Genomic DNA, 25,034 nt, shown 5'->3' on the forward strand with positions numbered 1-25,034 from the left:
GTGGGGGTCTCGCCCTGACAAAGGGGTTCATGGCCCAGCCTGGGTGGGTGAGACACTCCCCCCCACAGCACCATGACAGGCACAGGGCGTCCCCATTGGCCGAGCTCCCCAGGCTGTCGCAAATGTGGCTTGGGAAGTAAACGGCCCTTGCGGTGGTGATGGTGGTGCAAGAGCCCTGTGGCCGGGAGGCCTCGCTCCTGAGCCTTACGCCAACCCCTCGCCTCAGCCCCGGCCGAGCCTCCCTTGGGGCCTAACCTTGGTTTGAGAAAGAAACGGCCCTTGTGGCCGTGCTGGTGACACAAGAGCCATGGGGCCGGCAGCCTCCAGCCCCTGAGGGACCAGTCTCTGGTGACCTTGTCTGTGCAGGGAGTGGGGAGTGGGCAAGGGTCTCCCTCCCAAGCCCCTCATCCTTTCTGTGGGGGCAAAGGGACCTCCCTACCCCCAACCCGCTCCTAGGGTGACCAGATAGCAACTATGAAAAATTGGGACACGGGGCGGGGGGGATGGAGAGGGGGGGTAATAGGCGCCTATACAAGAAAAATCCCCCAAAATCGGGACTGTCCCTATAAAATCGGGACATCTGCTCAGCCTACCCCCTCCAGAGGAATCCAGCTCGAACGGTCTTTGGCCTTGGCCAGAACCAGGGAACAAGTGACAGGCGTCTCACACAGCACGTACCCGTCTGACTCAGCCCCAGGGTCATAAACAGGAGCTGTTCTGTTGGGCCAGGTGCTGATGGGCCGGCTGCTGTCCCGGCCGCCGTGCCAGGGGCTGAGTCGCAGCCTCCTGTGCTACAGCCTCGAGCTGCTGCCGTTTGGAGCCAGCCCAGGAAGGGGTTTTCCGGGCAGAGCTGGACGAAGATGTCCTGGCATCCAACATCCCGGCAGAGATGCCAAGTGCCAGGACCATGGGAGCTTTACTGGCCTCGGTCACCAGGCAGAGAATCAGCAACTTCATCACCTGTGTAATGAACAGAGTGCGACAGAAACTCCTCATGACACTACCCCGATGGCACCCCTGCCCCAGGGACCCGCAACCCGACAGCACCCTCTGCCCTGGAACAAACAACCCCACTTCACCCACTGCCTGGGGACATCCAACCCAATGGAACACCTGCCCTGAGATCCCCCCACCCCGATAGTGCCCCCTGTCCCGGGACCCCCACCCAACTGTGAGTTCTGCCCATGGACTTCTGCCTCAGGTGCACCTCCTTCCCCAGGACCCCTGCCCCAATTTCACCCCCCTGCCTGGAGACCTCCCATACACACACACACACTGACTGTGCCCCCTGCCCCAGGAACTCTATCCCCACACAGACTATGACCCCTGCCTGGGACCCCCTCCTCAACTGCAGTCCCTTCCCCAGGACCCCCAACTTAACTGTGCCCTCTGCACCAGGACCCTCATCCCCAACAGGGCCACACCCTCAGGTGGCATCCACCAGGCTCAGAGAGCAGCCCCCACCCAATCTGGATCCATAACCCTCTCCCCTGCCCTAGTTCCTCAGGGTTTGATCACCTCTCTTTGCACCAGTGAGGGGGCACTGGGTATTGTGAGCCATGGTGACAAAGATGGCTGCCTCCTCCCCCTGGGGGGGACAGACTGTGTGGGCCCACCCAGGGGGCTCAGTCAACCCCCAGTTGCCGCAGGATCAGCCCCACAGCAGGATGGGGGGGCAAGGGGGATATGCTATAATAATGGCTTGAAGCCCAGGGTGACAGAGCCCCCATCCCTGACCCCTTGGGCCCCCAAGCAGGGCAGCCACATCCCCATGCTGGCTGGACTCCGGACATCAGTGTAGCCGGGTGGGAGACACTGGGCCAGTGTGACGTTATTGACTTGAACTGGGACCATATAGATCATTGTTGCAACCAAGGTGCTGTAGTGGCACCAAATCTTATATAAAGGGGGTCAAATGAGGTGTCTAAAACAAGGTTATGGTTTGCTGGTTATGATTATGCTATCTGTATATGTATATTATTTTTGTAAGTTGAAGTTATGAATATTGGCTCTATACTGTCTGTATTTCAAACTTATGCTATGCTTCTGGGTGATACCCCAGACAAGCTGGTGTCAACTCTGCCTAGCCTGCTTGATGGCCCATTAAGGACCATCAGCGATACAACTGACCTATTGAGAGAAGGCAGACTTGCCTTGGGATTCAGCAAGGTCTGCAGGGACCTGCCTATGGACAGAACTTGGAGGTTTTTCCAGGCCCTGTGATGGACGGATTGTCTTTGGGACAAAGAAAGAAAGACCACATGACAAGAGACTATAAAAAGCTGCTGCAGCTTCTCCATCTGGTCTTCAATCCTGCTTCATCCCTCTGGAGGGACTTTGCTACACTGAAGCTTTGAACGAAGGACTGAATGACCTCAGGGGGGTGGGATAGCTCAGTGGCTTGAGCATTGGCCTGCTAAACCCAGCATTGTGAGTTCAGTCCTTGAGGGGATCATTTAGGGATCTAGGGCAAAAATTGGGGATTGGTCCTGCTTTGAGCAGGGGGTTGGACTAGATGACCTCCTGAGGTCCCTTCCAACCCAGAGATTCTATGACCCATCCCAGCTGTGGATGGACTCCAGAGACTTGATTTGAACCTGCAGTTTATTCCATCACTGCTACAAGCCTGAACCAAGAACTTTGCCATCACTGGATGTAATTGATTCCATTTAACCGATTCTAGCTTTCATCTATATTTCTTTCCTTTTATGAATAAACCTTTAGATTTTAGATTCTAAAGGATTGGCAACAGCATGATTTGTGGGTAAGATCTAATTTGTATATTGACCTGGGTCTGGGGCTTGGTGCTTTGGGATCAAGAGAACCCTTTTTCTTTTACTGGGGTATTGATTTTCATAACCATTTGTCCCCATAACGAGTGGCACTGGTGGTGATACTGGGAAACTGGAGTGTCTAAGGGAATTGCTGGTGTGACTTGTGGTTAGCCAGTGGGGTAAAACCAAAGTCTTCTCTGTTTGCTGGTTTGGTTTGCCTTAGTGTGCATAGAAACCCCAGCCTTGGGCTGTAACTGCCCTGCTTGAATCAATTTGTCCTGAATTGGCACTCTCAGTTGGGCCCTGCCAGAACCAGCCTCGTTACAGCCAGTCACCCCCAAAGGGCTCAGGGCCAGGCCAAGGCGTCCTCAGTCCCATAGGTCTGGGACTAGCCCTTCTGGCATTGGCAGACCCCCTGTGGGAGCTTTGGCCAGGGTGGTTCAGAGGCTGGTATTGCCGTGGGTCCCATGTGTGCTGGACATTGCTAACAGCCCAGGAAAGAGAACAGTGTGAGCCAGTGGGCTTCTCATGCGCCGCTGGGACTGACGCACCGGCAACGACTTTGGCCACAAGTGAGTCGGTAACCGGGCTGCCAGATGGACCCCAGTACAGGCACCCCTACTGACTGGGGCTGGCTCCAGGACAGCGAGAGGAATGGGGCCACCCCGTCCATTACTGGCAATTTTAAAGCAAAGTTTGGATGTTTTCTAAAAGATCTGCTCTGGGAATTGTTTTGGGGACATTCCCTGGCCTGTGCTATACAGGGCTCAGCCTCGATCACCCCGGTCCCTGCTGGCCTTGGAATCGATGACTCTAGGTGCAGAGACAGACAGAAAGCGGCATGGCCACTCCACAGGAAGCGTGACATTTCTGAAATCTGTTGTCAGTCCGAATGCGAATGAACAGCCAGTGTTTCAAACTTGTCTTGGAACAGAAATGCTGAAAAATGTCGAAGCAGGAGCAGTGAAACATTTGGATAATGTCAGATTGTCTCAAGAACGGCACAGAAATTCGTTTCTATATAATCAAAATGGATCCTTCTCATAATTTTGAAGCATTATACTGCAATTTAAATTACGGATATCACAGCAATTGAAATTAACAAAATCATAGAATCATAGAATCATAGAATCATAGAATATCAGGGTTGGAAGGGACCCCTGAAGGTCATCTAGTCCAACCCCCTGCTCGAAGCAGGACCATAGGACTGGAAGGGACCTCAAAAGGTCACCAAGTCCAATCCCCTGCACTCATGGCAGGACCAAGCACCATCTAGACCATCCCTGACAGGTGTTTGTCTCACCTGCTCTTAAAAATCCCCAATGATGGAGATTCCACAACCTCCCTAGGCAATTTATTCCAGTGCTTAACCACCCTGACAGTTAGGAAGTTTTTCCTAATGTTCAACCTAAACCTCCTTTGCTGCAATTTAAGCCCATTGCTTCTTGCCCCATCCTCAGAGGTTAAAGAGAACAATTCTTCTCCCTCCTCCGTGTAACAACCTTTTAGGTACTTGAAAACTGTTATCACGTCCCCTCTCGGTCTTCTCTTTTCCTGACTAAACAAACCCAATTTTTTCAATCTTCCACTGTAGGTCATGTTTTCTAGACCTTTAATCATTTTTGTTACTCTTCTCTGGACTTTTTCCAATTTCTCCACATCTTTTCTGAAATGTGGCGCCCAGAACTGGACACAATACTCCAGTTGAGGCCTAATCAGCGTGGAGTAGAGTGGAAGAATTACTTCTCCTGTCTTTCTTACAACACTCTTGCTAATACAGCCTAGAATGATGTTTGCTTTTTTTGCAGCAGTGTTACAATATTGACTCATATTTAGCTTGTGATCCACTCTGACCCCTAGATCCCTTTCCGCAGTACTCCTTCCTAGGCCGTCATTTCCCATTCTGTATGTGTGCCACTGATTGTTCCTTCCTAAGTGGAGTACTTTGCATTTGTTCTGATTGAATTCCATCCTATTTACCTCAGACCATTTCTCCAGTTTCTCCAGATCATTTTGAATTTTCTTCCTCTCCTCCAAAGCACTTGCAACCCCTCCCAGATTGGTATCGTCCGCAAACTTTATAAGTGTTCTCTCTATGCCAGGGGTGGCCAACCTGTGGCTCTGGAGCCACATGTGGGTCTTCAGAAGTTAATATGTGGCTCCTTGTATAGGCACCGACTCCGGGGCTGGAGCTACGGTGCCAACTTTCCAATGTGCCGGGGGGTGCTCACTGCTCAACTCCTGGTTCTGCCCCAGGCCTATCCCCACTCCACCCCTTCCCACCCCCTCCCCTGAGCCTGCAGTGCCCTTGCTCCTCCCGCCCCCCTGAGTCTCCTGTACCCTACAAAGCAGCTAATCAGGAGGTGCGGGGAGGGAGAGGCACTGACTGGCAGGGCTGCCGGTGGGTTGGAGGCACTGGAAGCAGGGTGGGGAGGTGATGGGGGGTGCTGCTGACGTATTACTGTGGCTCTTTGGCAATGTACATTGGTAAATTCTGGCTCCTTTTCAGGCTCAGGTTGGCCACCCCTGCTCTATGCCACTATCTAAATCAGTGATGAAGATATTGAACAGAACCATACTCAGAATGGATCCCTGTGGAACCCCACTGGATATGCCCTTCCAGCATGACTGTGAACCGTTGATTACTACTCTCCGGGAATGGTTATCCAACCAGTTATGCACCCACCTTATAGTAGCTCCATCTAGGTTGTATTTCCCTAGTTTGTTAAAAGTCATGCTAGACTGTATTAAAAGACTTACTAAGTCAAGATAGGTTTCAGAGTAACAGCCATGTTAGTCTGTATTTGCAAAAAGAAAAGGAGTACTGTGGCACCTTAGAGACTAACCAATTTATTTGAGCATAAGCTTTCGTGAGCTACAGCTCACTAGATATACCACATCTACTGCATCCCCCCCATACACAAGGCTTGTTACCCTGTCAAAGAAAGCTATCCGGTTGGTTTGACAGGATTTCTTCTTGACAAATCCATGCTGACTATTACTTATCACTTTATTATCTTCTAGATGTTTACAAATGGATTTCTTAATTATTTGCTCCATTATCTTTCCTGGTACAGAAGTTAAGCTGACTGATCTATAATTCCCTGGGTTGCCCTTATTTCCCTTGTTATAGTTTGGCACTATATGTGCCCTTTTCCAGTCTTCTGGAATCTCTTCTGTCTTCCATGACTTTTCAAAGATAATCACTAATGGCTTGGATATCTCCTCAATCAGTTCCTTGAGTATTCTAGGATGCATTTCATAGAATCATAGAATCATAGAATATCAGGGTTTGAAGGGACCTCAGGAGGTCATCAAGTCTAACCCCCTACTCAAAGCAGGACTGATCCCCAATTAAATCATCCCAGCCAGGACTTTGTCAAGCCTGACCTTAAAAACTTCTAAGGAAGGAGATTCCACCACCTCCCTAGGTAACGCATTCCAGTGTTTCACCACCCTCCTAGTGAAAAAGTTTTTCCTAATATCCAACCTACATTTCCCCCACTGCAACTTGAGACCATTACTCCTTGTCCTGTCATCTGCTGCCACTGGGAACAGCCTAGATCCATCCTCTTTGGAACCCCCTTTCAGGTAGTTGAAAGCAGCTATCAAATCCCCCCTTATTCTTCTCTTCCGTAGACTGAACATCCCCAGTTCCCTCAGCTTCTCCTCATAAGTCATGTGTTCCAGTCCCCTAATCATTTTTGTTGCCCGCCACTGGACTCTTTCCAATTTTTCCACATCCTTCTTGTAGTGTGGGGCCCAAAACTGGACACAGTACTCCAGATGAGGCCTCACCAGTGTCGAATAGAGGGGAACGATCATGTCCCTCGATCTGCTGGCAATGCCCCTACTTATACATCCCAAAATGCCATTGGCCTTCTTGGCAACAAGGGCACACTGTTGACTCATATCCAGCTTCTCGTCCACTGTAACCCCTAGGTCCTTTTCTGCAGAACTGCTGCCTAGCCATTCGGTCCCTAGTCTGTAGCGGTGCGTTGGATTCCACCATCCTAAGTGCAGGACTCTGCACTTGTCCTTGTTGAACCTCATCAGATTTCTTTCAGCCCAATCCTCCAATTTGTCTAGATCCCTCTGTATCCGATCCCTACCCTCCAGCGTATCTACCTCTCCTCCCAGTTTAGTGTCATCTGCAAACTTGCTGAGGGTGCAATCCACACCATCCTCCAGATCGTTTATGAAGATATTGAACAAAACCGGCCCCAGGACCAACCCTTGGGGCACTCCACTTGATACCGGCTGCCAACTAGACAGGGAGCCATTGATCACTACCCGTTGAGCCCAACAATCTAGCCAGCTTTCTATCCACCTTATAGTCCATTCATCCAGCCCATACTTCTTTAACTTGCTGGCAAGCCCTGGTGACTTGAACACATCTAACTTGTCTAAAACAACAAGGAGACCTGTGGCACCTTAGAGACTAACATATTTATTTGCCCATAAGCTTTCGTGGGCTATAACTCACTTCGTCAGATGCATGTCATGTTATAGCCCACAAAAGCTTATGACCAAATAAATTTGTTAGGTTTCAGAGGCGTAGCCATGTTAGTCTGTATCAGCAAAAACAATGAGAAGACCTGTGGCACCTTAGAGACTAACTTGTCTAAGTAATTTTTAATTTGTTCTTTCTCTATTTTAGCTTCTGAACCTACCCCATTTTCACTGGCATTCTCTGTTAGGCGTCCAATCGCACCAACCTTCTTGGTGAAAACCAAAACAAAGAAGTCATTAAGCACCTATGCCATTTCCACATTTTCTGTTATTGTTTTTCCCTTTTCATTGAGTAACAGACCTACACTGTCGTTAATCTTCTGTTTGCTTCTAATGTGTTTGTAGAATGTTTTCTTGTTACCCTTTTCAGAGTAACAGCCGTGTTAGTCTGTATTCGCAAAAAGAAAAGGAGTACTTGTGGCACCTTAGAGACTAACCAATTTATTTGAGCATAAGCTTTCATGAGCTACAGCTCACTTCATCGGATGCATACTGTGGAAAACATCTTCTGTATTTTCCACAGTATGCATCCGATGAAGTGAGCTGTAGCTCACGAAAGCTTATGCTCAAATAAATTGGTTAGTCTCTAAGGTGCCACAAGTACTCCTTTTCTTTTTGTTACCCTTTGTGTCTCTAGCTAGTTTGATCTCATTTTGTGCCTTGGCCTTTCTAATTTTGCCTCTACATACTTCTGTTATTTGTTTATATTCATCCTTTGTAATTTGACCTCGTTTCCACTTTTTATAGGACTCTTTTTTGATTTTTAGATCATTCAAGACCTCCTGGTTAAGCCAGGGTGGTCTCTTGCCATACTTCCTATCTTTCCTACACAGTGGAATAGTGTGGTCTTGTGCCCTTAATAATGTCTCTTTGAAAAACTGCCAACGGTCTTCAATTGTTTCAAATGTTGCATTCTGATTTGTTATATCTATAACATTTTTATATATGTACCATAACACTAAAATTCAGATTTCAATATAATATAAAAGTTGAAATGACAAGAATTGAAGCCATAAATTCAAAATGAAACATTTTCCCCTTCTTAGAAGGAACAGTTTCAATTAATATTTTGTAATAAAATAACATTTGTAATAAAATGTTTCACTCCAATATTTACAAAATATTATACTTTAATAAAAAATGAAATATCTAGTATATACTGTATTAACATTAATATTTTGTTTCAGTACAGTAAAATGCTTCATTCTGACCATTTTGAAACATTAAACTACAATATAAAATAATATATACAAAATATATTTACAATAATATTAAAATCCAGATTTCAATATAAAAGTTGAAAAGAAAAGAATTTAAATGATAAATTCAAAATGTAATGTTTTCCCCTTATCAGCAGGAAACATTTCAATTAATAGTGTGAAGTAAAGTGATATGTTTCATTTGGATAATTAATTAATATTTTGTAATAATGTATAATGTTTCTGTCCAATAATTTCAAAACATTATACTATATTATAAAATAAAATATATATTATATACTATAATGTTAATGTTAATATTTAGTTGAAGGTAAAATACTTTGCTCTGATCATTTTGAAACTTTAAACTATAATATCAAATAAACTATATAAAACATGAGAGATATACAACATATTAAAATTCACACTGTAATATTATAATGTAATTAAAGTCAAAATGAAATGAACTGAAACGATAAATTCATAGATTCATAGATATTTAGGTCAGAAGGGACCATTATGATCATCTAGTCTGACCTCCTGCACAACGCAGGCCACAGAATTTCACCCACCACTCCTACAAAAAAAAACTCACACCTATATCTGTGCTATTGAAGTCCTCAAATCGTAGTTTAAAGACTTCAAGGAGCAGAGAATCCTCCAGCAAGTGACCCGTGCCCCATGCTACAGAGGAAGGCGAAAAACCTCCAGGGCCTCTTCCAATCTGCCCCGGAGGAAAATTCCTTTCCGACCCCAAATATGGCGATCAGCTAAACCCTGAGCATATGGGCAAGATTCATCAGCCAGATACTATAGAAAATTCTTTCCTGGGTAACTCGGATCTCACCCCATCTAATAGCCCATCACAGGCCATTGGGCCTATTTACCATGAATATTTAATTACCAAAACCATGTTATCCCATCATACCATCTCCTCCATAAACTTATCGAGTTTAATCTTAAAGCCAGATAGATCTTTTGCCCCCACTGCTTCCCTTGGAAGGCTATTCCAAAACTTCACTCCTCTGATGGTTAAAAACCTTCGTCTAATTTCTAGTCTAAATTTCCTAGTGGCCAGTTTATATCCATTTGTTCTTGTGTCCACACTGGTACTGAGCTTAAATAATTCCTCTCCCTCTCTGGTATTTATCTCTCTGATATATTTATGGAGAGCAATCATATCTCCCTTCAACCTTCTTTTAGTTAGGCTAAACAAGCCAAGCTCCCTGAGTCTCCTTTCATAAGACAAGTTTTCCATTCCTCGGATCATCCTAGTAGCCCTTCTCTGTACCTGTTCCAGTTTGAATTCATCCTTCTTAAACATGGGAGACCAGAACTGCACACAGTATTCCAGGTGAGGTCTCACCAGTGCCTTGTATAATGGTACTAAAACCTCCTTATCCCTCCTGGAAATACCTCACCTGATGCATCCCAAGACCGCATTAGCTTTTTTCACAGCCATATCACATTGGCAGCTCATAGTCATCCTATGATCAACCAATACTCCAAGGTCCTTTTCCTCCTCCGTTACTTCTAATTGATGCGTCCCTAGCCAATAACTAAAATTCTTGTTATTAATCCCTAAATGCATGTAGGAATGAAATCAGGAGGGCCAAATCGCACCTGGAGCTGCAGCTAGCGAGAGATGTCAAGAGTAACAAGAAGGGTTTCTTCAGGTATGTTGGCAACAAGAAGAAAGCCAAGGAAAGTGTGGGACCCTTACTGAATGAGGGAGGCAACCTAGTAACAGAGGATGTGGAAAAAGCTAATGTACTCAATGCTTTTTTTGCCTCTGTTTTCACTAACAAGGACAGCTCCCAGACTGCTACGCTGGGCATCACAAAATGGGGAAGAGATGGCCAGCCCTCTGTGGAGATAGAGGTGGTTAGGGACTATTTAGAAAAGCTGGACGTGCACAAGTCCATGGGGCCGGACGAGTTGCATCCGAGAGTGCTGAAGGAATTGGCGGCTGTGATTGCAGAGCCATTGGCCATTATCTTTGAAAACTCGTGGCGAACCGGGGAAGTCCCGGATGACTGGAAAAAGGCTAATGTAGTGCCAATCTTTAAAAAAGGGAAGAAGGAGGATCCTGGGAACTACAGGCCAGTCAGCCTCACCTCAGTCCCTGGAAAAATCATGGAGCAGGTCCTCAAAGAATCAATCTTGAAGTACTTGCATGAAAGGAAAGTGATCAGGAACAGCCAGCATGGATTCACCAAGGGAAGGTCATGCCTGACTAATCTAATCGCCTTTTATCATGAGATTACTGGTTCTGTGGATGAAGGGAAAGCAGTGGATGTATTGTTTCTTGACTTTAGCAAAGCTTTTGACACGGTCTCCCACAGTATTCTTGTCAGCAAGTTAAGGAAGTATGGGCTGGATGAATGCACTATGGGGTGGGTAGAAAGCTGGCTAGATTGTCGGGCTCAACGGGTAGTGATCAATGGCTCCATGTCTAGTTGGCAGCCGGTGTCAAGTGGAGTGCCCCAGGGGTCGGTCCTGGGGCCGGTTTTGTTCAATATCTTCATAAATGATCTGGAGGATGGTGTGGATTGCACTCTCAGCAAATTTGCGGACGATACTAAACTGGGAGGAGTGGTAGATACGCTGGAGGGGAGGGATAGGATACAGAAGGACCTAGACAAATTGGAGGATTGGGCCAAAAGAAATCTGATGAGGTTCAATAAGGATAAGTGCAGGGTCCTGCACTTAGGACGGAAGAATCCAATGCACCGCTACAGACTAGGGACCGAATGGCTAGGCAGCAGTTCTGCGGAAAAGGACCTAGGGGTGACAGTGGACGAGAAGCTGGATATGAGTCAGCAGTGTGCCCTTGTTGCCAAGAAGGCCAATGGCATTTTGGGATGTATACGTAGGGGCATAGTGAGCAGATCGAGGGACGTGATCGTCCCCCTCTATTCGACATTGGTGAGGCCTCATCTGGAGTACTGTGTCCAGTTTTGGGCCCCACACTACAAGAAGGATGTGGATAAATTGGAGAGAGTCCAGCGAAGGGCAACAAAAATGATTAGGGGTCTAGAACACATGACTTATGAGGAGAGGCTGAGGGAGCTGGGATTGTTTAGCCTGCAGAAGAGAAGAATGAGGGGGGATTTGATAGCTGCTTTCAACTACCTGAAAGGGGGTTCCAAAGAGGATGGCTCTAGACTGTTCTCAATGGTAGCAGATGACAGAACGAGGAGTAATGGCTTCAAGTTGCAGTGGGGGAGGTTTAGATTGGATATTAGGAAAAACTTTTTCACTAAGAGGGTGGTGAAACACTGGAATGCGTTGCCTAGGGAGGTGGTGGAATCTCCTTCCTTGGAAGTTTTTAAGGTCAGGCTTGACAAAGCCCTGGCTGGGATGATTTAACTGGGAATTGGTCCTGCTTCGAGCAGGGGCTTGGACTAGATGACCTTCAGGGGTCCCTTCCAACCCTGATATTCTATGATTCTATGATTCTATGATTCTATGACCTTACACTTCTCACTATTAAATTTCATCCTATTACTATTACTCCAGTTTACAAGGTCATCCAGATCCTCCTGTAGGGTATCCCTGTCCTTCTCTAAATTGGCAATACCTCCCAGCTTTGTATCATCCGCAAACTTTATTAGCACACTCCCACTTTTTGTGCCAAGGTCTGTAATAAAAAGATTAAATAAGATTGGTCCCCAAACCGATCCTTGAGGAACTCCACTGGTAACCTCCCTCCAGTCTGACAGTTCACCTTTCAGTAGGACCCATTGTATTCTCCCCTTTAACCAATTCCTTATCCACCTTTCAATTTTCCTATTGATCCCCATCTTATCCAATTTAACTAATAATTCCCCATGCGGCACGGTATCAAATGCCTTACTAAAATCTAGGTAAATTAGATCCACTGCGTTTCCTTTGTCTAAAAAATCTGTTACTTTCTCAAAGAAGGAGATCATCTTGGTTTGGCACAATCTACCTTTTGTAAAACCATGTTGTATTTTGTCCCATTTACCATTGACTTCAATGTCCTTAACTACCTTCTCCTTCAAAATTTTTTCCAAGACCTTGCATACTACAGATGTCAAACTAACAGGCCTATAATTACCCGGATCACATTTTTTCCCTTTCTTAAAAATAGGAACTATGTTAGCAATTCTCCAATCTACGGTACAACCCCTGAGTTTACAGATTCATTAAAAATTCTTGCTAATGGGCTTGCAATTTCTTGTGCCAATTCCTTTAATATTCTTGGATGAAGATTATCTGGGCCCCCCAATTTAGTCCCATTAAGCTGTTTGAGTTTCGCTTCTACCTCAAATATGGTAATGTCTACCTCCATATCCTCATTCCCATTTGTCATGCTACCATTATCCCTAAGATCCTCTTTAGTCTTATTAAAGACTGAGGCAAAGTATTTGTTTAGTTATTGGGCCATGCCTAGATTATCCTTGACCTCCACTCCAACCTCAGTGTTTAGCGGTCCCACTTCTTCTTTCTTTGTTTTCTTCTTATTTATATGACTATAGAACCTTTTACTATTGGTTTTAATTCCCGTTGCAAGGTCCAACCCTACTTGACTTTTAGCTTGTCTCACTTTATCCCTACATGTTCTGACCTCAATAAGGTAGCTTTCCTTGCTGATCTCTCCTTTCTTCCACTCCCTATATGCTTTCTGCTTTTTCTTAATCACCTCTCTGAGATGCTTGCTCATCCAGCTTGGTCTACAACTCCTGCCTATGATTTTTTTCCCCTTTCTTGGGATGCAGGCTTCCGATAGCTTCTGCAGCTTTGATTTAAAATAATCCCAGGCCTCCTCTACCTTTAGATACATAAATTCTTCAGTCCAATCCACTTCCCTAACTAATTTCCTTAATTTTTGAAAGTCAGCCCTTTTGAAATCAAAAACCCTAGCTGCAGATTTATTTTTATTAATCTTTCCGTTCAGTTTGAACTGAATTAGCTCATGATCACTTGAGCCAAGATTATCCCCTACAACCATTTCTTCTATGAGGTCCTCACTACTCACCAAAACCAAATCTAAAATGGCATCCCCTCTAGTCGGTTCAGCAACTACTTGCTGAAGGAATCCATCAGCTATCGCATCTAGGAAAATCTGAGCCCTATTATTATTACTAGCACTCGTCCTCCAGTCTGAAGTGTTTTTCCCTCATGGGAAGGAAAGTTTTCAGCATTATTGCAGTGAATTGAGAACCTCCAAGCGACTTGTTTCCAACCTTTCCCATGTAAAATCTCATCGAAATCAACACCTCGAAAACACCACATTTTGCCGAACCTGCATTTTCTGATGGAAAACTCATTCGGTCGGCAATTTTACTGACCAGATCTACCGACGTAAATTAACTTCGTCACCTGATGCTGGAATGTGATCACGAGATTGCTCGTTTTCATGGAGGTTTCCACTATTAATGTGACGGGGGGACGGGGGGGACACAGGGACTCCCAGCCACGTGCACAGCAGTGTGTACAACATGACACACATAATCGGATGGGGCACAGCAGACGTGTTGCTTTCCAGGCCCTGTAGCTGGAGCCTGGCAGTGCAGCTCCGGGCACTGACATGCCCAACTCACTCCAACTCACCATCCCTGACTCTGCCTGCTCCCCACTGGTTGCCTGACCCACAGCCCTGCCCGGAGCCCTTAAACTGTCCAGTGTGAAACTGGGGTCTGGACTGGAGGTGCTGCTCTGTGAGCTTCCATCGTCTGATCCAGCCAGTGCGGGGCTGGCAGGGAACGTGCAAACTAGGATCTGCTCCTTGCGTTCGTCACGTGTCTTCCTCCTGTTCACCAGCAGACGGCAGCAAGTGGCCAGGTTAATGAATAGAAGCTCGGAGCCTCACTCTGCCAATGTTGGGGTTGACTTCGGATTCACCCCTAACAAGGCCCAGAATCTGGGGTCAGAACATAGCCCATTGGGCCCCACTGCAGTTAAAGGCCTCAGCATTTCTGGGGTGAATAATCTGCAAAAACAAACCAGCTCAGGGCTCGTTTGTAGAGGACGGCAGCGAAGACCTCCCCGTATAGGGCTGGCGTAGTTGTGTGGGAATTTACCATCTATGATTCAGCTGAGCCGCACCCATTCACACCAGCTGGGGACATGGCCCATTGATGCCAATGGAACTGGGCTGATTTACACGAGCAGGGACCTGGCCCATTGACCCCTTTTTCTCTTGAGTTGGTTGACGTGTAGTTCCAAGAATGCTCTTTCAAAGAGGGTGGGCACAGTGTTGGTGGTTGTGGTTTCTCCCTACTAAACAAGAGGTCCTGGGGTCATAACCCAGCAGCCCTGCTCTAAGTGTTTTTTTGTCTAACCGGGGAGCAGGGTGGTAATTAACCATTGGAACAATCCGCCGAGGGTCATGATGGATTCTCCATCACTGGCAATTTTTTAAATCAAGATTGGATGTTTTTCTATCAGCTCTGCTCTAGGAATTGCTGCGGGGCCGTTCTCCGGCCTGCGTGATACAGGAGGTCAGAGTGGATGATCTCAGTGGACCCTTCTGGCCTTGGGAGCTACGAATCGCTGGGTTTGTCTTCACTGCTGAGCTAACCCGGGTGATCGGCCCCCAGGTCTGAGTGCCCGGGTGAGTTGCTGCGTCCCAGTGGTGCTGCGCTAGCCCAGGGGAGGCCTTGGGCCTTCAAAGGGAGCCTCCGCTGGCTCTCAGTGCTGCGTTACTCTCTGAACGCTCTCGCAGTGACTTGTGGGAGAAGGTCACTGGCCTTTCTGGGCCTGTGCTCTGAGCCTGGCAGCCCAGAAAAGTAACCCGGCTTGGCGTGCTCCCAATCTTGGCCCGTGGCCTCCATTCCAGCCAGTGCCCAGGCATGGAGCCAGCTCTGAGCCATAGCCTGCTCCTGCCTTTGGCATCAATGCAACACACACCAGCCCGAGGAGGCAGACACGGGGTCGGGGGGAGACAGGGAAGGGCATGCCAGCAGCAGCCTGTTGCCCAGAGAAGGCAGCAGCATGAACGGTTCAGCCGTGGGGGCAGGACTCCAGGGTGAATGGACGGAAGAACAATTCTGAACGTGCTGTCGGTCGTGCTGGGCAGCACAGCTGTGAATTGCAGCGTTCAGCAGCCGACTCTCCAGCTGCCCTCGCTGGGTTCAGGTGGGCCGTGCCACATGGCGGGGGGCAGCAGCTGGCCAGAGAGGATCGTGTGCCTCTTGGGAGCCCCAGGAAGCCTCATGCCAATGCTGCCTTGTGCCGCTTGCATCAGGTATGTTGGCAACAAGAAGAAAGCCAAGGAAAGTGTGGGCCCCTTACTGAATGAGGGAGGCAACCTAGTGACAGAGGATGTGGAAAAAGCTAATGTACTCAATGCTTTTTTTGCCTCTGTTTTCACTAACAAGGTCAGCTCCCAGACTGCTGCACTGGGCATCACACAATGGGGAAGAGATGGCCAGCCCTCTGTGGAGATAGAGGTGGTTAGGGACTATTTAGAAAAGCTGGACGTGCACAAGTCCATGGGGCTGGACGAGTTGCATCCGAGAGTGCTGAAGGAATTGGCGGCTGTGATTGCAGAGCCATTGGCCATTATCTTTGAAAACTTGTGGCGAACGGGGGACGTCCCGGATGACTGGAAAAAGGCTAATGGAGTGCCAATCTTTAAAAAAGGGAAGAAGGAGGATCCTGGGAACTACAGGCCAGTCAGCCTCACCTCAGTCCCTGGAAAAATCATGGAGCAGGTCCTCAAAGAATCAATCCTGAAGCACTTGCATGAGAGGAAAGTGATCAGGAACAGCCAGCATGGATTCACCAAGGGAAGGTCATGCTTGACTAATCTAATCGCCTTTTATCATGAGATTACTGGTTCTGTGGATGAAGGGAAAACAGTGGATGTATTGTTTCTTGACCTTAGCAAAGCTTTTGACACGGTCTCCCACAGTATTCTTGTCAGCAAGTTAAGGAAGTATGGGCTGGATGAATGCACTATAAGGTGGGTAGAAAGCTGGCTAGATTGTCGGGCTCAACGGGTAGTGATCAATGGCTCCATGTCTAGTTGGCAGCCGGTATCAAGTGGAGTGCCCCAAGGGTCGGTCCTGGGGCCGGTTTTGTTCAATATCTTCATAAATGATCTGGAGGATGGTGTAGATTGCACTCTCAGCAAATTTGCGGATGATACTAAACTGGGAGGAGTGGTAGATACGCTGGAGGGGAGGGATAGGATACAGAAGGACCTAGACAAATTGGAGGATTGGGCCAAAAGAAATCTGATGAGGTTCAATAAGGATAAGTGCAGGGTCCTGCACTTAGGATGGAAGAATCCAATGCACCGCTACAGACTAGGGACCGAATGGCTAGGCAGCAGTTCTGCGGAAAAGGACCTAGGGGTGACAGTGGACGAGAAGCTGGATATGAGTCAGCAGTGTGCCCTTGTTGCCAAGAAGGCCAATGGCATTTTGGGATGTATAAGTAGGGGCATAGCGAGCAGATCGAGGGACGTGATCGTTCCCCTCTATTCGACATTGGTGAGGCCTCATCTGGAGTACTGTGTCCAGTTTTGGGCCCCACACTACAAGAACGATGTGGATAAATTGGAGAGAGTCCAGCGAAGGGCAACAAAAATGATTAGGGGTCTAGAACACATGACTTATGAGGAGAGGCTGAGGGAGCTGGGATTGTTTAGCCTGCAGAAGAGAAGAATGAGGGGGGATTTGACAGCTGCTTTCAACTACCTGAAAGGGGGTTCCAAAGAGGATGGCTCTAGACTGTTCTCAATGGTAGCAGATGACAGAACAAGGAGTAATGGTCTCAAGTTGCAGTGGGGGAGGTTTAGGTTGGATATTAGGAAAAACTTTTTCACTAAGAGGGTGGTGAAACACTGGAATGCGTTACCTAGGGAGGTGGTAGAATCTCCTTCCTTAGAGGTTTTTAAGGTCAGGCTTGACAAAGCCCTGGCTGGGATGATTTAACAGGGAATTGGTCCTGCTTCGAGCAGGGGGTTGGACTAGATGACCTTCTGGGGTCCCTTCCAACCCTGATATTCTATGATTCTATGATTCTATGATCTCTGGCAGGGTCCCCTGGCTACGGGGACCATCCACAGGCTGGCAGCGAACGGCCCTGCCCCCTCCAGGGCAGAGTGAACTAACTCGGGGCTCGGGGGATGCTGGGCCAGTCGGGGCCGGGCTGCGTGGGCCAGGCTCTGGTGTATTGGCAGCTGGAGGGGGCTTCTGGTCTCTGCGCCTGCTCAAAACCCATGTTCTGCCTTGGCAAAGCGAAGGCGCTAGGTGGAGCCGTGTGCTCCCTCCCCTGCGTGCTCTGTAGCCCCAGTGAGGGCAGAGCACTGGTGTGGGGGTCGCTGGTGTTGTGGGGGGGGGGGTGGCCCTCAGCACCGTATTCCCTGCAGGGATCTGGGTGTCTCTGCCCTCAACGTTCTGTAGATGAACACAGGTGGACACCAGGGCCCTAAGACGTGGGGACTGCTCCATTCATCTCTGTGAGCAGCCCCCACTCCCTCCCCAGTGCTGGGGAGCCTGTGAGATGCACCAAGCCTGCCCATCCTCAGCTCCTCACCCCTGACTCAGCTGTGTGTTCTCGGGGCATGATGCCAGGATGGCTGTTCTCAGCTCCCCATGAAGAGGGGTGGGGCTACCCCACATACTGGTTCCTATGGGGGAAAGGAGAGCAGCTCAGATACCTCCAGAGGGGCAGGAACCCGTAGATCCCAGATCACAGGAGGGGGCAGGGAGAGGGGGGCCACCCCAAGAAGGGCAAGCCAACCAGAACCTGCTCCCATGAGCGGGGAGGAAGGGGTGGGGGGTCAGACTGCAATAGATGGAGAGGGGTGCTCCAGACCCTCTCACACAAAAGGGGGCAGGCAGTGGGGCTCAGACCCACCTAGAGGGACAGGGGGTCCCCATGTTCAAACACATGCACACAAAGGTAGGGAGAGAGGATCAGGACCCCCCCCCAGATCTTTGTAGGCAGCTCCTATTCTCCCCCAGTCCCTCAAACCATGTCCCACTTCCCAGTGTCCCACTCCACCTGACCCCCAACTCTCTCCTACCCACCCCTCCCCCTAATCCCCCCTCCACTCCCTATTCCCACCTACTTTTCCACCCCAATCACCCTCCCCTCCCAGTGGGGATTTGCACCTGTAATTTATTCTCCATTCAGAACTCGGTACAGCACTGCCTGGATATTCAGCTGTGCTCAGATTTCATTTCCACTGTGACAGAGGCAGAAAGTAGCAAGATGCCCCCTTGTTTAATTTCCGATTTTTGCCTGGGCTCGGGTTTGAGCTCACAGTGCTAGCTCTGTGTTGTGCGGGTCCAGAGGCTGTGATAGTCCATGCTGAGTGAATCACGCCCTGTGCACAGTGCTCCGTGCATGAGCCTTAAACCTACTCGCCACGCGCCTAACCAGAGACCCAAACTTCGGCTAATGACACTGGAATTAGATTTCTCCCCAGAGGGCTAATTGGTGCCGTGCCCTCGGTTGGGAGTGCGCCTCAAGCGACTGAGGCCCCGGCGTGATGGTCTGAGCCCCGACTTCATCTCTAGCCACGTGCAAAAAAAAAAAAAGTCAACTTTAAGCCAAGCTGGTTTTTTCAGGAGGGCTGTAACTTGGGAACCCCTTAGTCAAACGGCACCAAATTTGGATCAGAAATCAACCTGTCCCCATGAGACACACCAAGTTTCAAGACAATCAGAGTAATCATGCAAATTTTAGCATACTTAGAGTCAAGCTTTAGACAGAAAGCTGGTCAGAGCCTTCACGATAGCAGAGCACCTCATTTGTCTGTTCCTCCATGTCTCTCTGCTCCCCTCACAGGCTCAGGCTCCCCCCGCTGCACCTTCCCCTTTATTTACAAGGGGAGGTCGTACTCCTCATGCACCACGAACAGACGAAAGGACAGGAAGCTCTGGTGCACAACCACCAGCAGCTATGCCAAGGCCGGCCAGAGAAGGTTCTGCTCTCCCATGGGTGTGGCCTGGCTGCCTTCACTCCTCACTCCATTACCCTGCCCAGCACAGCAGCCATTCCTCTGGGCCCTAACGCCAGGGACACAGGCCCACTTGCTGCAAGGAAACGTCCCAGCCCCAAATCCACTGGCCAGACTTTTCTGAGACCATAGTTTCCAGCTGGAGCGAGGTGCCTTGGGAAACGCCCCTTAGACACCTGCCTGCGTCTCTGTGAGCCTAAAGACCTTTGAAAATTTAGCCCAGGTGCCTAACGCCCGGATTTTCAAAGGTATTTAGTGGTTGCTGCCTTAGTGGTGCAAAGCCAACTGATTTAAGAGCCTAAATGTCATTTCCAAAATGCTTTTAGGTCCTTAGGAGCCAAAATCTCATTGACAATCAATGTGAGTTTCATCTACTAAGTGCCTAAATCCCTTTGGAAAATGAGGTTTAGTCTCTCACCACAGTTGGCTTTGCAACGATGAGTGCAGCAACTCCTGAATGCCTTCAGCAAGGTGCTGAGATGCTGGAGCTAAAGCATTAAGAGTCCAGTGAAGGACACAGCCCATTTCCCCCAGCTCCGGGCTGTGTGGAGCCCAGTGGCTTTGCATTGTGAGGCTGAATTATTCACAGGGCCTCCTGGCTCCAAGATCCCACAGCTGCAGAACTGTGCACCAGACTCTCAGCTCTCATTTAAAAAGGGGACCCGCATGTCAGCAGTACAGTGCTGCTAGCCTGCATCTGCAGAGAAGCTGGAACCGTGGCTCTGAAGGGGGACTGCCCCATCCATCTAAAGGGTAGTTGACTCTGAAATCTAATAATGGCATGTTGAAATTGAAGGGGGAGGGGGGAAAAAAAACTCTCCCCCAGCACAGCTCCTTCATAGTCAATGCACAGAGCGTGTCCTTTGCAGAAAAACCTGCTGATTTCTCTCCTAGCCGAGCTGAAATCTCCCCCTGGCTGTGGTACCAGTCGGTGTTTCTGTCTCCCTCAGATTACGACAATGGAGAAGCGTGTGTTTTTCCTTTCACCTGCAAGGGCAAACGCTTCTCTGCTTGTACCAAGTTTTACAATCTCTTCGGGAGGTTCTGGTGGGCCACCACTGACAGCTACCACATGGACCGCCAGTGGGTTTTCTGTCCCGACTGAGGAGGGAGAAGGAGGAGCCGAAGGGACAGGCAGTGCCAGAGCCGTCGATGTCCCGTGACACCACTTCGACGGGTGGGGCTCCTGGATAAAAACCCAGGCCAAGATACTCAGAAGCGACAAGTGATTTTGGGAGCCCATCAGGAGATGCCTTCAAAAGGCAGGTGCTCAGTGCTTGTGGAAGATCAGGCTCCGTTTAAGGTGCTGAGCAACTGCCCCTTTAAGGCGTCACAATGTGGGTGCCCAAAATCCCGATGCTTGCAAATCCTGAGACCCGTCCAGGGCTGTTTTGTCTGGTTGATCCAGCTGGTTGGGGCTGGGTGGCTTGGTGCGTTTCCCACTTTTCGCTGCCCTTGAAAATAAAGGCTCTTTCCGGGCAGTGTCTTTGCTTCATTTCTACCCAGGGCAGCTTCTGTTCACCATCTCAGCAGGCCCTGCCTTCCTTCTACCCGGGGAGACAGGGCCATGTGCACAGGGCAGTCGCTGCTCAGTAACAAGGGGCAATGGTGTGTGGAAGAGGATCACTCTGGGCACCAGAGTTTCAAGCCACAGCAACACCCAGACAGAAAGAGTCTGATTAAGTCTGAAGAAACAAACCTCCGGGCCGAACTGAGAGCACCTGGCCTTTGGCCTGAGTGGTGCACCGATATCCAGGGCACTGCAGGGTGTTTCTGTTAGGAGGAGAAATGTGTCAGGGAGATTCTCGGTGCAATTGTGCTTGCTCACAAAAGTGTGCCATGTCCCATTTGCCTGACCCCAAAGAAACAAACGGCGGCAGGCAGCTTCCTGGCTGCAAAATCCCCACACTGTGCTCCCAGTGAGCTCTATGCCCAAGCAACTGTCTCGGGAACAACCCTACCCTGGTACCTGCTGCAGTTGCGACCAAGAGGAGCAGCATTGGGGCCAGCGGCTGCAGTGCAGCAGCCCAGGATGCCATCCTGACTGGAGAGACAGAGACATACCCAGAGCTCTTCCCTTGGGGGGCAAAGGCAGCTGGAGGAGCCATGGGGCTGTACCACTCCCATGGCTCGGCTCAGCTGGGGTCACTCAGGGCAGCGCCCAGGTCTCCAGCCGGCCGGCACCAGCTCTGGGTCCAGCACCCTGTTCCACGGTGGGAACAGGCTCTAAGGGAGACCTCCCCAAGGGAATGGGGCCCCCATTACAGGATCACACTGAGAATGGTGCCGCCTAGAGGAGCTGTGGGGAATTGTGCCCCCATTATAGGATCCCACGTGGCAAGAGTTCCCAAACTGTGGGCCATGGCCCAAAGGTGGGCTGCTACGCAGTCCTGGCTGGTCCCCCGTGGGCAGAGTTGGGGGCTACATGGGGAGTATTGACACCCCCAGAACTGCATACGTGGGCAGAGTGGTGACTGGTGACAGTCCCCACCCAGGGCTGGAGGAGTCCAGTGCCCCCAGTGGGTGGCAGAGGGCAAAGCAGGGCTGCCGGGTGATGGGCAGAGGGCGAGGAGAAGAGGCCAGACCGCGAGAGGCGGCTCCTCCCAGGGTGGCTGGAGGAGGCTGGATGGTTCACAGCCATTCCTGCTCCAAACCGCCACACCCCCAAGAGCCATTACTGTCGCGGCCCCTGGGATCGGGACTTGGCGGTGGGTGATCAGGACCATCAAGGTGATGGCTGGGCCCGGCCAAGCATCTGCCTCGGCCAGGCCTGAGGGAAAATGGCAGCCTGGGTGGGAGCTGCGGAGTGTCCTGCAATTGGAGGAAGGTCCCCGGTGGTGAGTCTGACCCAGCTCCGGGTGCAGCCCGTCCGGAGGAAGAGGAGACATCCTGTCCCTCCCCAGTCCAGCCAGGACCGGCAGCTAGAACCCAGAGCACTTCGGAGCCTGCAGCCAGGGCGCCAGAGGTGCGGGAACTGGGGATGCGGTGGGTGCTGAGCACCCCCCACTTTCACTGGGCAAAGTTTGCCTGCGCTCTCAGAACGACACGAGCGTGACCTGGGTGCTGGAGCTGGGCTGCACCCGTGTGGTGAGAGCGGGAATTGCGCTTTTTCACATGGCTTTTGAACAGTTTCATTAGCTAGGGGGGAACGTTTGGGAGCCCCGTCATAGGGAAAGGTGCCCCACATAAAGGCCCCCTGAACCCCTGAGCATGGACCCCACTTTCTGCACTCCCAGGGACAGGGTCTCATTCCCTCCGAGCCCCGTTTAGTCGCCATCGCTCCCCGTGGACCCATCCAGGGCTGGGTCAATGTTCCTCGCCCCAGTGACTCCCACTGACCTGCGCCGATTCCCCAAGCGCAGGATCGGGGCCCAGAGCCTGAACCCGTCACTCTCACCCGGGCTTTGTCCAGGGAGCGGAGGGCTCCTGCCTGGGGCTGCAGGGCAGCAGGGGGCAAAGTGCAGTTCCTGCGGGATGGGCTGCCCTGTCCCCGCCTCATGGCATCATCTGCGGGACGTGGGGATGGGCAGCGCTGGGACTGGGGTCCCTGCAGGCGGGGCTGTGTCTGTGTTCAGTTCGCACCCCCTTGGCGTGGGGAGAAGCGGAGGTATTAGATAGCCAGGGCCAGAGCCCCTATGGGTGTCAATCAGCCCCGCTCCACAGCAGTGAACCTCCCATGTCCAGGAGGCCCCCTAGTGGCCACATGCAACAAATCAAAGCAACACGGCGGAGGGGGGAGGAACGCACGGAGCCGTGACACCAGATCCCCCGTCTGACGGGAGCTGGGCCAGTCCCCAGGTCACTCACCATCCTGCTCCTGAAACAGGTGCGGGGCACTCGGCGCTGGGCAGACGCTGCCAACATAGAACTGGGTCTCAGGTGCCGCTTGCTTAACTGTGTGCAGGACGGGGCTGCCTGTGCCCCGGGGCCAGGCCAGAGGGACACCTGCACAGGGGCATAAGTGTCATTCAGGGGACGTCCTGGGCCGGACAAGCAGTTAAAATCAAATGGTGAATTTGGAGGTGAGCTGGGGGGAAATCTCTGGGCTCCCGAGTCAGCTGCAACGTGCCGAAGATTCTCTCTGGTTCAACCCGAATTGCTTATGAAGCCAAGCGGTGCCGTGTGCGCTGGAGAGTTTATTCAGCTAACGAGCAAAGAAAAACCGAATCAGAAGGACACGGCGTGGAGGGGAAACCCCTGCAAGCCCTCCCCAGCTAACGAAGGGTCCAACCAGCCCTGCCCCAAACCAAGGGCAAAGCACGACTGGCAACATAAGGCGACACCTGCATTAAATCAAGTCAAACCACGGGGTGAACACAGCCCAGGGCTGGTCCCTTAATGCGCAAACGGGTGTCCAAAGGGGGCTGGCCACACCCCAAGGCAGCATCACTTACAGCCACAGGGGAGATGGGCTAGCACAGAAACCACATTGGGTTACACCTGTCTACACAACAATCCCAGAGGGCAATTGTTGCTTCCTCTGTCCCTGTTAGACAGGGGGATTGATCGGTCGCCCCCAAACACAGGACAGGCTTCACCCACAGCGCCTCTGTCTCCCTTTGGTCAGCGTAGGGGGCTCAGTCTGTGTCTGGGCCAGTCTCGGTTCCTCACTCTCTCCCCTCCGGTGACTGGTCGCTTGGCAAGAACCGGCCACCAGCTGGCCTCCATCTCTGCGCGGGTATCGCTCTGGGCCGGGATTTGGGCCGACACCAGAAGGGGCTGGAGCAAAGGCGCCGCCAGCCAGAGACGTTTGCTGTGAATGGCCGAGGGAAGCGGAGCAGAGCGTGACGCAGCCACCGGTGACTCGAAGCCCCCTCCCACCCGGGGGCAGGTGAATTCCCAGGACAGGCTCCGGGGCCGGGGGGAGCCGGGATGATCAGCCGGGCCCTCACCATGGCAGTGCCAGTGCAGCAGCAGAGTTCACAATTCAGTCCACGCCAGCCCCTCACGGTGCCCTCAGGTCTGCCCGGGCAGAGCCACGTCCCCAGACACCCAGGCAGCAGGGCCCAGCTGTCCAGAAAGCAGGGGGGCACTGAGGGTCTGTGTGAGAGCGGGAGCTGGAAGCAGGGGACGCGTGGCTGCCAGGGGGAGCAGGACTAGGTCGTGCGGCTTGTAGGCAAGGGGACAGAGACAGGAGCAAAGCCCAGCAATATGCAGGCTGCGAGGGGCTGGATTTTAACACCTTTTTCTCTAGGCTTTCGCGGCTCCGGGTGCAGGGGGGGCTCTGGAGTAGTCACGCAGCCACCTCACGCATGTTAATGCCAGGATCTTGACTGGCCCATGGATCTTCTCGCCCAACGTCTCTTCCTCCCCCTCCAGCCCTGCTCTGCTCCCCGCCTGCCGGCTCTGGAGAAAGGCGGGGGGAGCAAGGCCAGGGCTGGGGTCCCCGCTTCATCAGATGGGTGCCCATCTGGAACGAGCCAGAGCGAAGGGAGGCTGGATTAGTGTGGTGTTTGGCTTGTCTGGGGAGCCCCATCCCTGGGGGAATTAGAGCCCCGTACCAGGGGCTACGGCTGAGACTCGGGATCCTGGAAGTCCAACGTGAGACATGGAAGCATCCGGAGCTCCAACTGAGATTTGGGACCCAAAGCGCCAGGCGCT

Source organism: Eretmochelys imbricata, chromosome 23 (assembly GCF_965152235.1).
Source record: "Eretmochelys imbricata isolate rEreImb1 chromosome 23, rEreImb1.hap1, whole genome shotgun sequence".
Lineage (NCBI taxonomy): Eukaryota > Metazoa > Chordata > Testudines > Cheloniidae > Eretmochelys > Eretmochelys imbricata.